The sequence below is a fragment of the Mobula hypostoma genome, chromosome 17, assembly GCF_963921235.1.
Source record: "Mobula hypostoma chromosome 17, sMobHyp1.1, whole genome shotgun sequence".
NCBI lineage: Eukaryota > Metazoa > Chordata > Chondrichthyes > Myliobatiformes > Myliobatidae > Mobula > Mobula hypostoma.
The window spans coordinates 9,479,937-9,496,118 of NC_086113.1; the positions used below are offsets into that span (position 1 = coordinate 9,479,937).

Here is a 16,182-nt window from a genome sequence, read left to right on the forward strand (position 1 = left end):
TTCGACATGGGTCTCTATTATGGACAGAGTGGAAAGGGGGCAGAGAGAGGGAATCATGGTTGGGAAAAGGGAAAGGGAGAGGGGAGGCAGCAAGAAGCACCAGAGAGACATTCTGTAATGATCAATAAACCAATTGCTTGGAATCAAATTACGTTGCCTGCTGTCTCAGGGCTGGGTGTGTCTCTATCCATGCCACCCCCACCACCCCCACCACCCCCTGTCCCATACTCCTCCCAAGGTGTTCCACCCTCGCCATTCCCAACATTCTTTGCTCCCACCAGATTTACAAATTTGCTCTCCGCTCCATGTTGATAAATACGGTACTGTGCAAAAGTCAGTAAATATATTTAAGACAAGGTTGGATAGATTTTTGCATAGTAGGGGAATTAAGGGTGATGGGGAAAAGGCAGATAGGTGGAGATGAGTCATGGCCAGATCAGCCATGATCTTATTGAATGGTGGAGCAGGCTCGACGGGCCGGATGGCCTACTCCTGCTCCTGTTTCTTATGTCTTTATGTTCTTCAGCACCCTAGCACACTATATATATATGTGACTAAGACTTTTGCATTGTACTTTAGATCAAAACAGAGTGTAATGTGTTTTTTTTTTACATTAACAACCAACACAACCCAAGGATGTGCTGGGGGCAGTCTGCAAGTGTTGCTACATATTCCGGTGCCGAAACATCGACTATTTACTCTTTTCCATAGATGCTGCCTGGCCTGCTGAGTCCCTCTGGTATTTTGCGTGTGTTGCTCAGATTTCCAGAATCCGCAGATTTTCTCGTTTGTGATTTGATAGTAAGCAATTATTTTGACTTTGACTTCTCACAGATGCAATCTGATGTGCTAAATATTTTTGCATTTACTGCTTTTGAATTATTATAGAAAATAGAACATCAGCATAACATAAACACAAGAGATTCTATAGATGTTGGAAATCAAGGTCAAGTTCAGTTTATTGACATTCAATCATACTCATATATACCGCCAAACAAAATAATGTTCCTCTCGACCAAGATGCAAAACACAGAACATATAATTCACACACATTACACATAAAGTTATATTACCACTAGCATATTAACAAATAATAAGGTGTGTTTAAACACAAGATTAAAAAGTAAATAGCATAACACTATTGGCACTGGGTGGTGTCAGGGAGTTTAGTAGACTTATGGTGGTGGGAAGAAGCTGTTTCCCATCCTAACAGTTCTTGTCCTCCTGCCTACAGTGGTGGGTCAAAGAGATTGTGGGACGGATGAGAGGGGTCATTAGCAATACTAAGTGTCCTGCCTATGCAGTGCTCCCGACAGATATCTCTGATGGGTGGATGAGAGACCCCGCGATCCAAAGCAACACATATGAAATACGGGAGGAACTCAGCAAGCCGGGCAGAATCCGTGGAAAGGAACAAACAGTCAATACTTTGGGCTGAGATCTCTCATCGGGGCATCTGTAGTTAACAAGTAGGCATGGAAACCTGAAGGGGAATCTCATAGACTTAAGGGAATTCAACTGCAAAGCAAAATCAAGATTTTCAATGTGGATCAGCATAGCAGGGCTCCAGGCAATTAAGTTTAATCACAAGCAGAGCAACTGAAAGGGTAATACTGCAGATATTAAGTATTATTTAATATCTGCAATATTATTCGTTTCATAAGAACATCTGTCTATAAGAGATGCTTCTTGGCTAGGAGACTTTGGCCTTTCTGAGATATTTGCACATTGTGGACTGGTTTTGGATTTGATTATTTTTAGCTAACAGGTGAATTACCACATGTCGCAGGTAGAAAATTATGAGAATATATTTGCCTATCATTAAAATAAATTTTCTATTCTCTTTTCAAGAAAAATGTTGCTGCTAAAATTGCATATTGTACAACCAGAAGTGTCTCCTCACAGTAGAACAATTCTACAACAGTGAATAATGATCTTCAACTGCTCAGTGTGACTGAAGCTCATCATAAAATGTTGCATGATGACAGCAGCTCAGTCATGGAGCAAAGAGAGATGCGATTATCTTTATCTGCCATATGTACATCAAAACATATGTCTATGAAGGCTCTCAGTCATCCAGGTCATTGTATATCAAGCAGCAGTAAGTCAAGGCAACTGGGCTTACTGTGTTGTCCAGAAGACATTTCGCACTCATCTAAGAGGCTTCTTCAGTTCTGAGCCTCAGTGGGTAGTTTTCTGGCTTATAAACTCTACCAGTTGTTTAAAAGTATAGCAATCACATGAGGGTCATTAAGAGTCATAGAGGTAATGAGAGGGTCATTAGTTTTATCTTTGCATGAACAGAATGGGGGTGTGAAGTATTGTGGAGATGCCAGGGTAGAGATGTTAGGACTGCTTGGTAAGTAGCCGTTAGGTGGTGTCATACCCTACCCCCTCTGTTCAGGGATGGGTTTTCCAGTTTGACAAAAATTACCTCTCATTACCTCTACAACTCTTAAAGACCCTCGTGATTGCTATACCTTTAAACAACTCATAGAGTCTATAATCTGAAAACTACCCACCACGGATCAGAACTGAAGAAGCCTCTCGGATGAGTGGTGAAATGTCTTCTAGACAACACACAACAAGTCCAGTTGCCTTGATTTACTACTGCTTCATATCAAAACATAGTGAAATGCATCATTTGCATCAATAGTCGACACCGTCCAAGAATGCTGCTGGGGGCAGTCTGCAAGTGTCACAATGCTTCCAGCGCCAACAAAACACGCACATTCTTTTTTAACCCTATCTTTGGAACGTGGGAAGAAGCTGGAGCACCAGGAGGAAACCCATGCGGCCATAGGGAGAACATACAAACTCTTTGCAGATAGCAGCGGGAATTGGCTCTGTGATAGCTGTTTTGCAATAGTGGACATATGTGAAGCTAGCAACAGCCAAAATATCATCAAATCTTGCAATGCATTTTCTCAAAAATACTTCAATTGGTTCATTGATCTTAAAGCAGTGTTCTTTATTTTTCGATCCTTAGTCAGAAATGGTTAGTTTCTTGTTTGCAGAGTCATTGTTGGGAAGGAAGTCTCCTGGGCAAGATGTGTCTCTTATAAATTCCTTCCCCTCAAGCCCTTTACCTTTCATACCCACTTGGCTTCACCTATCGACCTTTAGCTATCCTCCTTGTCTCACTCCACCTTTTTTTTTAAATCTCGGCTCGAAACATCGACTGTTTATTCATTTTCACAGATGCTGCTCAGTTCCTCCAGCATTTTGCCTGTGTTGCTTTGGTTCTCTAGCATTTGCAGACTTTCTCATGTTGCTTATAAAAATATTCTTATGAAACAATTATCTTTCTGGCACACCTTTAGTGTTTTAAATACATTTATTTATGCATGTTTGCTAATAATTTCTAAAAACTATGGAAATTTGTCTTTCAATCTCCCTTCCTTTCCAATCCAGATGAAGGGTTTCGACCCAAAACATCGACTCTTTTTTCTACGTCATAGATGCTGCCTGACTTGCTGAGTTCCCCCAGCAGTTTGTGGGTGTTACTCTGGATTTTCAGCATCTGCAGAATCTCTTATGTGTCGAGAATTGAAGAAATCATCTCCAAGATTGGATTAGCCTAGATCTGAATAACTGCAGTTCTATCTGCTTGCCGTGTGCACTCAATGAAGCATTACATCTGACTAAATCTTGATAAATATAGAACTCTTGGAACATGTGCAGTTCCGTGGAAACTGCTCCTTGTCGCTTTAAAAATTTCATCAAGCAGTAACTGATCTCTAAGCATAAAGTTGCAATGGTCACAACAATCCCAGATGATCTGACTTTATACAGGCAGGCATGTGAAACTTCTACTTGTTGAGGCATTCAGATCTGATATCAGTGCATCAATGGCAGTAAATTGCATTTATTTATCATAGAATATATTTAAACATTTCACGTCATCACATCATGGCTCCATCTGTCTAAGTAGACAATGGATTCGCCCGTTCCGGAACGCAGACCTGGGCAATGAATATGGAGATCCTGGGCTGCCCAGACATCAAGGTCCCCCTCTCGGCCTCGCGGATGTGGTCCAAAGGAATGCGAAGCAGTACATTTGGCATCAGCTTGGCCGCAGGAGCTGCCGGGAGGTGACGTGATACGTCATCCAACCGCCTTAGGGGCTCCACTCTGGATTTGTGTAGGGTTTACTCCTTAGCCTTCTCTTCTCCCGAAGATACCCACAAGGCAGTGGGATCCGTAACCCAGGATAGGGGCCCATACCGGGTACTATCAGCCGGAGCCAGCTGAGTCCAGGACTCGTGTAAGGCAGGGTTGTCACGCCCTGTAGTAGTGATGTATGGAGCCACTACCCACTACCTGCATTGAACATTTATAAATTAAACATTTATAACACAAATATTTGACACTAATAAATATTTTTTAATGGAGAACATAGAACACTAGAGCATGGTCCAGGCTCTTCAGCCCAAAATATTGTGCCACCCATTTAATCTACTCTAAGATCAATCTGACTCTTTCTTCCCACACAGATCTCCATTTAAAAAAAAATCATCTATGTGCCTATCTAAGAATGTTTTAAATGTTCCTGTCTCTACCATCACCCCTGGCAGTGCATTCCACACACCCAGAACTTGCCTCTGACATCCTCCCTATATTTTCCTCCAGTTAGCTTAAAATTATGCCTCCTCGTATTAGCCACTTCTGGGAAAAAGTTTCTGGCTATCCACTCGATCTATACCTATTATCATCTATCCAGTCACATTCTTCTTCAGTCCAAAGTGAAAAGTCCCAGTTCTCCCAACCTATCCTCATAAGACACACTCACTAGTCCAGGCAGAATCCTGGTAAATCTCCTCGGCACCCTCTCTAAAGCTTCCACATCCTTTCTAGAATGAGGTGACCAGAACTGAACACAATATTCCTGAGGTGACCGGAACTGAATGCAATATTCCAACTGTAGTCTAACCAGCTGCAATAAATCCTTGGAATAAAGAAAAGCCCATTGTTGATGACCCATCCCTGTTTTATCTGGGAAGTTAATGAGAAGGTATTCTTGAAGAAGTTTAATACAACTTAGTTTAAGAGTTAAAATACACACAACTGGAGTTTATATGCAGACCACATCAGCAGATTTCATTCTGTAAAGCAAGGTAGTGGAACAAGGAACAGCACTGAACAGGAACAGACCCTTTGGCCAACAATGCAATGCTGATCTAATTAAATTGGTAGATTTAGATAAATCAGATTTCAGAACAGTCCATGAACACTATTTTACCCTCTTTTTTGAAATATGTATCGGGTACTATGATTTCAAAACAACTAATATCACAACATATTTATTTGTTTCACGATACAGCATGGAGTAGGCCTTTCTGGCCCTTCAAGTCATGCTGCCCTATCAACCCCCAATAAAACTGATTAACCCTAACCTAATCACAGGAGAATTTACAATGACCAATTAGCCTACCTGGTCTGTCTTCGGACTGTGGGAAGAAACCAGAACACTAGAGGAAAACCCACACATGCATTCCACAAGGAGGATGTACAGAGACTCCATACAGAATGGTGCCAGTATGGAATGCCCCAAGCTGTAATAGTGTCGCACAAAAGGCGGGAGGAGAAGATGGCAGCCCGATGCAGCGCACGCAGCTCTCCGGTGAAATAATATCATATCTGTTAAAGGGCCGTGGACAATTCTGATTTGATGAAGACAGACGTGAGAAGCAGAGGAACATCTGGAGAAATTTCTGAAATGCCTGGTTTGCTGCTGTTGTTACTGTGCGATCGAGAATCTCTGGTGAGTAGGCCCCAAAATCCCCAGCTTTGCCTGCTGCTGGCGACCGAGGCTGAGGTCGCAGCATTCGGATAGAGATGGTGCTCGGTACTCGGTGTCGGAGGACTGATCAGAGCTCGAAGTTTTCGGATGACTCAGAGTCAGACTGTGGTCGAGCATGGCAGGGAGAGTTTTCTTCCTTCTCCCGTCTGCATGAGATGTGGGACTTCCGAGAAACTTTGGACTTTTTTTTTACTGTGCCATGGACTGTTCTTCATCAAGTTATGGTATTGTTGCACTGTTTAACTATACATTATAATAATGTGGTTTTGTTAGTTTTTCAGTCTTGGTCTGTCCTGTGTTTTTGTGATATCACACTGGAGGAATATTGTATCATTTCTTAATGCATGCATTACTAAATAACAATAAAAGAGGACTGTGTGTCCTCATAACCTAATCTAATCTAACTATCCACTACACTACCATGACACCATATTTCAATGATAATAAACCTGATTCTGATTATGAATTTGCCATGCTACCTCTAAAGTTGGTGTGCTTTGGACAATTATCAGTAAGACTTATTGAATCCCGGAGGAGCCACATATCTATTTTCTGTCTGTTTGTATTTTATTTTGTGTTGCACTATTTTATTACAGGTTATGGTCATTTGTCACATGGGTTTAGGCACGGTAGTGGTAAACGAGTATCATCACATATTCACCCTTTGTGTCGTTAGTTTAGTTAGAGATAGACAAAGCAGGGGATGATCTTTTTTTTGACCACTAACTTCGCTTTTCACACTTATATTGCTAATTCTGCAAACTTCAGTAATGTCATTAATTTCCTTCTCGCTATTTTTGATTGTGCATCTTTGCTGTTCATCTTTGCTGATTTCTTAATAAAGATTCAAACATACTTTTTCAACTTGGAAACAACGACTTCGTCAGGACTCAAGTCCTGACGAAGGGTCTCGGCCTGAAACGTTGACTGTACCTCTTCCTAGAGATGCTGCCTGGCCTGCTGCGTTCACCAGCAACTTTGATGTGTGTTGTTTTCAACTTGGAACTCAGTTACTTGGAAGAGCGTCGTACAGCGTTAATTCCCTCAGTCATCGGTTTTGGTTTCTTTCTCAAGTCCCGGCTACAACTCCCTTACCTAATTCTTTTCAAGATTCAAGATTCAAGATTCAAAAAACTTTATTGTCATTCTAACCATACATCAGCTCTGCAGGGCAGAATGAGACAGCGTTTCTCAGGAGCAGTGCGATCATAACATAACAAACGCAACACTAAATAATAAACATAACAATAAATAGTAAAACACAACAGCCGCATGTCAGTTAAAATCAGTTATAAGTGTCCAGTGCAAGATAAAAGTGTCCAAAGCAGAGTCAGGTAGAGCAGCTATTTAGCAGTCTGACTGCCTCTGGGAGGAAGCTGTTTAGTAGCCTTGTGGTTTTAGTTTTGATGCTCCTGTAACATTTGCCTGATGGCAGAAGAACAAACAGTTCATGGAGAGGGTGTGAGGGGTCTTTAATGATGTACCGTGTCTTCTGGAGGCATCGACTCTGAAAGAGGTCTTGGACAGAAGGTAGGGAGACCCCAATAACCTTCTCTGCTCCCCCAACCACCCTCTGCAAGGCTTTTTTGTCAACAGCACTGCAGCTGGAGTACCAGGTTGTGATGCAAAAGGTCAGCACACTCTCAACCACGCCTCTGTAGAATGTAGTTAAGATGTTAGTGGGGAGTGATGCTTGTTTAAGCTTCCTCAGAAAGTGCAATTTCTGCTGGGCCCGTTTGACAATCCCAGTGGTGTTCCTGGATCAGGTGAGATTGTCCGAGATCTGCACCCCAAGGAACTTGATGTTTTCCACTCTCTCCACTGTGGAGCCGCTGATGCTGAGGGGTGTGTGCTCAGGCTGAGACCGTCTGAAATCGACGATCATCTCCTTGGTTTTGGTGACATTAAGTATCAAGATGTTATCCCTGCACCAGCTCTCTAGGTGTTTGACCTCCTCCCTGTACATAGTTTCATCATTTATGATCCTCCAATTCAGGGGCTCCCAACCTTTATATGTTATGGACCAATACCATTAAGTAAGAGGTCTTTGGACCCCAGGTTGGAAATCCCTGCTCTAATGATAGAGGTCCAGATATGTAACTTCGATACAATTATTTCATCCATCATAATGCTTCCAATTGCATTGTAGCTATTCTATCATCAGCATTTTCTCAGTTCCTCACTCGAAACATCCATAAAAATGCTCATTTGGCAAAACTGCTGTGTTCTTGATCCCTGCAACCGATGTACCTGAATCTTTTTTAATGGATCCACTCATCCAATACACAACCTGACTGCAGTTCTGAATAAAATGAATGCTGGTGTTTCTTGATATTTATTGCTTATTTATTTATTATTACTACTATTTCCTTCTTTTTGTACTTGCACAGTTTGTAGTCTTTTGCACACTGTTTGAGTGCCCCAGTCGGTGTGGTCTTTCATCGATTCTATTATGGTTATTATTATACAGACTTATTGAGTATGCCTACAAGAAAACAAATCTCAGGGTTGTATGTGGTGACATATATGCACTTTGATAATAAATTTACTGTGAACTTTGACTATATCTCTGTACGCTGTCTCCCTTCTTACCTCACGGAGAAGTCAGTCAGCTGTGAAACTCTTTTGGAGTGCCTCCCTTCTGAAATACGGAAAGTGTGCTTGTTCAAAGTTTGAGTAAATGTTACTAACAAAGTACACATATGCCATTATAGACAACCCTGAGGTTCATTTTCCTGCGGGCGTACTCAACAAATCTATAGAATAATAACTATAACAGAATCAACAAAAGACCACCTAACTAGGGTATTCAACCAGAGTGCAGATGACAACAAACTGCGTAAATACAAAATGAGAAACAATATTGAGCAAAGTTATCTCCTTTGGTTCAAGAGTTTGATGGTTGAGGGGTAATAATTGTTCCTGAACCTGGTGGTGTGAACCCTGAAGCTCCTGTACCTTCTTCCTGCTGGCAGCAGCATGTCCTAGGTGGTAGAGGTCTCTGATGATAGAGGCAATCCAAGAGTTTCATTAGACCTCATTCATGGGATGATTCAAGAGTTGGACCTGTATTCCTTGCACATTCCAAAGACTCCTCTACTGTACATTCTGATATGTCTATCCAGGGCCTCCTCTACTGTAAAGATGAAGCCACACTCAGGTTGGAGGAACAACATCTTATATTCCGTCTGGGTAGCCTCCAATCTGATGGCATGAACATTGACTTCTCAAACTTCCGCTAATGCTCCACCTCCCCCTCGTACCCCATCTGTTATTTATTTATATACACACACATTCTTTTTCTCTCTCTCCTTTTTCTCCCTCTGTCCCCCTTACTATACCCCTTGCCCATCCTCTGGGTTCCCCCCCCTTTTCTTTCTCCCTGGGCCTCCCGTCCCATGATCCTCTCATATCCCTTTTGCCAATCACCTGTCCAGCTCTTGGCTCCATCCCTCCCCCTCCTGTCTTCTCCTATCATTTTGGATCTCCCCTCCCCCTCCCACTTTCAAATCTCTTACTAACTCTTCCTTCAGTTAGTCCTGACAAAGGGTCTCGGCCCGAAACATCGACTGTACCTCTTCCTAGAGATGCTGTCTGGCCTGCTGCGTTCACCAGCAACTTTTATGTGTGTTGCTTGAAATTCCAGCATCTGCAGATTTCTTCGTGTTTACATTCCAAAGACATACCGGTTCGTAGGTTTATTGGTCATTGTAAATTGTCTTGTGACTAGGCTTGGTTTAAATAGGCAGTTTCCTGAATAACACAGCTCATTAGGCCAGAAGGGCTTCTAAATAAATTTTCTAAAAGGTAATAATTCACAATGATCACAAAAGGATTAAGATCTCTGGGGTGAAAAACTGAGGACTGAAACAATATTACCATTTTCTTTCAGTTTTCTATTCTCCTGCAGCCAAGGCAGATTGACAGAAACTGATACCATCTTTTTAATTATGTAGAATACTGACAAAGTCCTGATCTTTCTTGCAATTGTTGGTCTTAATGAACCTTTTATCATGTAACCTATGTTATTACAGAGGTAACTAGAACTCGTTACAAGACCAATAAAACACATTGTCTATCTTACTTGAAGTTTAATCTTATTAAATTTCCATTGATTTAAAAGCAAGCACACAAAACGATATATAAAACTAAATTAGCGTGGTTTTTGAACCTTGGCTGGTTGAGAAGAGCTCTAATTAGATTTGATGGCACTCTCAATCAACAAAATTGTAATTTCAAATCAAACAAATGAATCCAAATTTGAGTCAAAGCTTCACCTTCTAACTTTATTTACATTCTAAAAATATGAAGGTTCACATTTAAATCTTGGATCTAAACTTCCAACAGTGACGTTCAAAAATCAAGCAATCAGCAATGCATGTAAAAATGTTGGTTTCTGTTATCCTTATTTTGTCAAAAACACAAGAGATTCTGCAGTTGCTGGAAATTCAGAGTAATGCGCACACAATTGCTGGAAGAACTCAGCAGATCAGGCAGCATCTATGGTGAGGAATAAGCAGTTGATGTTTCATGGCAAGACCTTTCATCAGGACTGGAAAGGAAGGGGAAAGAAGCCAGAATAAGAAGGTGAAGAGAGGGGAAGGATTATATACTGGCAGGACATAGGTGAAACCAGGCCAGGGAGGAGGGGGAAATGAAGTAAGAAGCTGTAAGCGGATAGGGTGAAGAGGTAAAAGGGCTAAAGAAGAAGGCATTTGATAGGAGAGGACAGTGGACCATGGAAGAAACCTTGTTCTTTAAAGCACATCTCAGTTGCTCTGGAATGGAAAGCCTCATAATGAGAACAGATGCAGTGGAGATGGAAGGTGTTGTCAGGACTGCAGGTTTATTTGTTTATCCAGAGGAGAAGCAGTCTGAGGACTCAGCTGAAAAATATTACATAAGTGATACCAACATTACAGTCATCCGGGTAATGGAAATTGCCCTAACAGAATTCATAAATCACTAACTCGTGTGGGATACAGAATTAAATTTTCTCTTGTGGAATATATGTGAATAGATAGATGGACAGACAGACAAATAAATGTGTTTCATGGCACATGCCCAGATGATGCACATTATGGAAAAATGTGAAATGGACCATTTTCTAAGAACACAAACCATCACCCCTTAATGTGAGGCTGCCCCAAGCACTATATATATATGTGTGTGCATACATACATACACACACACAGTGATATATATGTACTTTGATAATAAATTTACTTAGAACTTTGACTCTATCAGGGGCAAGTCTTTTTTTATACAAAGACAATTGTTCATATAGAACATAGAATAGTACAGCACAGGCCCTTCGGCCCACAATGTTGTGCCGACCCTCAAACCCTGCCTCCCATATAACCCCCCCCCACGTTAAATTCCTCCATATACCTGTCTAGTAGTCTCTTACATTTCACTAGTGGATCTGCCTCCACCACTGACTCAGGCAGTGCATTGCATGCACCAACCACTCTCTGAGTAAAAAACCTTCCTCTAATATCCCCCTTGAACTTCCCACCCCTTACCTTAAAGCCATGTCCTCTTATATTGAGCAGTGGTGCCCTGGGGAAGAGACGCTGGCTATCCACTCTATCTATTCCTCTTAATATCTTGTACACCTCTATCATGTCTCCTCTCATCCTTCTCTCCAAAGAGTAAAGCCCTATCTGAAACATACCCCTGAGGACATTGTAGAATCAAATATAATCATGTTTGAGTGGCAGACAGACAGACCAAGGTCAGTGGATCCTTGGATTAGCTGTCCGTACAAGTAGAAGCACGAGGGCCGATGAGTTGCCGAACCCAGAGATCAAGATCTGGAGTTCAGGGTCCTGCCATCAGCTAGTCTGGGGGTTGGTACCAAAGATCAAAGGTCAACCAGATATCTAGAAGTCAAAGCCTAATGGCCGAAGTTTGGAGACTGGAGACGAGGTCAGAGGCCTGTCTTGGAGTTGGAGGGTTATCTGTGTGTGTGTGTGGGTGGGTGGGAGGAATGGGGCTTGTGGCACCTTTGTTTCGTTGATGCTGTTGCATTGTGTTCTTCTGCTGAGCATTGTGGCCATGTTATGTTGGTGCCAGAATGTGTGGCACGTCCTTGTGTGTGTTGGTTGCTAATATAAACAATGCATTTCACTGTAAGCTTCTGTTAAATGTGATAAATAAATAAATCTGAATCTGAAGGAGGCAAGTCTTAGAAGGATATGATGTTAAAGCAGACCAACAGGATTGTGTAATTGGGCAAAGAAGTCAGTATGGATGTGGTTGGCCTGTTTCTGTGCTGTTTACCTTGAAGATCTGAATGACCCTAAGGTAATTAAATCATTAATTTCCATTCTGCTTTCTAGAGCACAAATACTGGCACTTACGTAGCAGAATCTATAATTCTGTATTTTTGAAGCTTATGGAATAGAGATGATGGGCTGAAATTTTAAATTTACAGTGTGCTGAGAACTCGGTGGGGATCCAGCAGGAAAATCATTCTGCTTCTGAAGCACAAAGCCAAAAGTTTACAATCTAGCCGTTATATTTTTGGCTTCATGACCAATTAGGTTGAATGTGTATGATGTCAATGTTTCAATTTCACCTCCTGCCCTTCCCAACGTGCGTGCATGTCTCAAGCCTCAAACACTTCGAATGTAAGCAAAACTCAGTACATCGGAGGCTGCCACCTATATGCTGCCACTTTCTGGATCTTGATAAAGACTCTCAGACCGAAACATTGAGTGTTTCATCATCATTACCATTATGTGCTGTTTCGTATGACATGGGCAATCACGGTCTTTGACCATGATTGCTCCTGACAAATGTTTCTATAGAAGTGGTTTGCCAATGCTTTCTTCTGGCAGTGTCTTTAAAAGAAACACAACAATATCACATTTCTTGTTCAGGCTAATTTAACGTTTTACTGAATCCAAAGTGGGACCAGGTGTAGATATGACTGCAGTGCTAAAAGACAGACAAAAACCAAAGCTGAGACTCAGCCAGGTTTGCTTGCTTGCTTCTATTGTTTGAATGATTTGTGTATTTTTCTCTCACTCACTCTGCATTGGATGTTGATCTTTCTTTTTTTCAATTGGCTTCTTTCAGGTTTCTTGCTTTGTGACTGCCTGTAAGCAAGTAAGTCTCAAGGTTGTATAATTTATACATTCTTTGAGAATAAATATACAGTACTTTGAATCCTTTGAATCAGTGAAAACCAGGTTCAAAAATTATATAATGCACATATTTGGGAAATAATTTAGAATGTATTGAATAGATAAACATCTCAACAGCAGTGCTTCTTACAGATTCCTTCTTCCAGATTCCAGGATGTGTAGTCTCTTGTATCTATTTGGTACATTTAAAGCTGAGCGTGATTGGTTCTCAATTAGTCATCATCATCATTACGTGCCGTGTTGTATGACTTGGGCTATCATAGTCTTTCCATGACCATGACAGTTCTTGGCAAATTCTACTGAAGTATTTTGCTATTGCTTTCTTTTGGGCAGTGTTCCCAGAACAAGGGTGACCCTCAGCCATGATCTATACTATTCAGAGATTGTCCACCTGGCATCAGAGGTCATATAACCAGGACTTGTGATATGCACCAGCTGCTCATATGACCATCCACCACCTGTGCCCGTGACTTCATCAGGAGGCAAAGCAGGTGCTATATCTTGTCAAAGGGTGACCTAGCAGAGGGAAGGTCCACCTTGCACCTCCTTTGTTCAGAACAAATCTCCACCCAATCAACAGTTTATTCCTCTCCTTAGGTGCTGCCTGACTTGCTGAGCTCCTCCAGCATTTTGTACATGTTTCACCAGATACGACCAGTTCACAAAAAGTAGGACAACTCCAGTCCGGCTAATGACTACCCATGTGCTCTCAAGCTACAGCAAGGCGTACCAACATTGTGGTCAGTGAGGCAATCCAACAGCATTTACTCCCTGATTAACAGTTACCAACAAGCAGACTTTAATCCAGCTGGACCACTCATCTCCAGCTCTTGTCTCTGGTCATTTTCACAGATTAATTAAAGAACTGAGGTCCAGAGGTGAGGTGATAGTGCTGGCTTAACATAAAGAAGCACTTGGCTAAAAGAGACAACGAGGCATACTGAAGTCAGTGAGCCCAAGCAAAAACGCTCTAATGCCTACAGTCATGCCATACGCAAAGGAAGCTAACTGCAGCTCGTGGATAATCATCCCAGCCCCAGGACAGAGGTGGAGGAGCTTGTCACACCTCTGTCAGGCTCGGTTATCCACAGATGCTCAAAAAGAGTGATCCCTCAGAAAGTCGGGCATCCATCACTAAGGAGCCCGTCACCGAGAACGTGCTATCTTCTCACCGCTACCATCAGGGAGGAGGTACAGGAACCTGAAGACACACACTATGATTCAGGAACAGTTTCTTCCCCTCTGCCATCAGATTTCTGAATGGACATTAAACCCATAACACTACCTCACTACTTTTTATTCTCTTTTTGCATTACTTATTTTATATATATATATATATATATATATATACACACACACACACACACACACACACACACACACACTCATACATACATATACACACACACACACATATAACACAGACACACACATTTTCCTCACCCCTTACGGGTGCGGTGTATGTGTATTTTTCCCTCAAGCTCAGGTCCTCTATTGGGGTGCTGGGAGCTTGAGTATCCTTGCTGTTCTGGTAGTTCCCCCTTCTGGACCGAGACCTCAGATTTTATTCGTGGGATTTGTTGGAGCCTGTCTCCCAGTCCAAGTGTCACAGTTCCAAGTGCCCCTATCATCACCAGGATTACTCTGACTTTAGTCTTCCACATCCCTTCTAACTGCTCTTTTAAGCCCTGGTATTTCTCCAGCTTCTCATATTCTTTCTTCCTCACGTTACTGTCATTTGGGATTGCCATGTCTATTACTATTACTTTCTTCCATTGCTTGTCCCGTATTACTATGTCTGGTTGGCTGGCCGGTTCCTGCTTATCAATCTGTATTTGGAAGTCTGTCATTCTCCACGACCTTCTCAGGTGTTTCCCATTTGGACTTGGGAGTGTCCTGTCCATACTCAGCGCAGGTGTTCCTGTACACAGTTCCTGCTACTTGGTTGTCCCGGCCACTATGTGCTGGATGGTTTCAGCAAATTCCTTGCACAGTCTGTATCTTGGGTATAGTCTGATATGATAGATCCCTGCTTCCATTGCTCTTGTGCTCAGTGCCTGTTCTTGGGCAGCCATGAGCATGAGCAGCACCTCTGTGCTGTAACTCAGCCCTGCTGCACGTGTGTGTGTGTGTGTGTGTGTGTGTGTGTGTGTGTGTGTGTGTGTGTGTGTGTGTGTGTGTGTGTGTGTGTGTGTGTGTGTGTGTGTGTGTGTGAGTGTGTGAGTGTGTGTGTGTGTGAGTGTGTGTGTGTGTGTGTGTGTGTGTGAGTGTGTGAGTGTGTGTGTGTGTGTGTGTATATATGTGTGTGTGTGTGTGTGTGTATATATATATATATATATATATATATATATATATACACATACATACATACATACACACACACACATACATACATACACATGCACACATATATATACAGATACATACATACACACATGCATACACATATCAAAGTCCTAACAATAGCTGAAAATGGCAGGGCTGAGGGACGTACACACACTTCCAACCGCAATTCACAGTTTTTATTAATATGTATTTTATCAATATATTGCTGCTGTATAACAACAAATTTCAAGAAATATGCCGGTGATATTAACGCAAACACGAGGAATTCTGCAGATGCTGGAAATTCAAGCAACACACATCAAAGTTGCTGGTGAACACAGCAGGCCAGGCAGCATCTCTAGGAAAGGGTACAGTCGACGTTTCAGGCCAAGACCCTTCATTAGGGAAGGGGTCTCGGCCTGAAATATCGACTGTATCTCTTCCTAGAGATGCTGCCTGGTCTGCTGCGTTCACCAGCAACTTTGATGTGTGTCGTCCGGTGATATTAAACCTGATTTTGATTTAATGAGCTTCCTTCTATCATAAACCATAAGACAAAAGAACAGAATAGTGCAGCTGACTCGATGGGTTCAATGGCCTAATTCTGTTTCTATGTCTTATGGTTTTGAAGTGTTTGCACCCATTTCCTGCTGAAAATTTTCCCACTAGAGATTGGCCTGACCCTCTACTGCGATTCACCAGAGAGCAGAGATCTCATCTCTGTTGTACTTCACATAGGCGCTGGTGTCACGCGCATGTATAAATTAATTGATGGCACAAAACACATTAGGTGTTATGTCAGTCATAAATAAATCTCAATAAAAGGCATAGCATATCACACTGAAACTCTACCGTGGACGATCCCAAGCCCAGCTTCGAAAGGCGGAGGGTTGGGCATGG

The 16,182-nt window shown here is 42.0% G+C and overlaps 1 protein-coding gene across 4 annotated transcripts in view; it reads right to left on the reverse strand.

The window, feature by feature from the left end:
* Positions 1–16,182, reverse strand: part of creb5b (cAMP responsive element binding protein 5b) — a 371,769-nt gene that overhangs the window by 175,857 nt on the left and 179,730 nt on the right. The gene's annotated exons all lie outside the window — the stretch shown is intronic.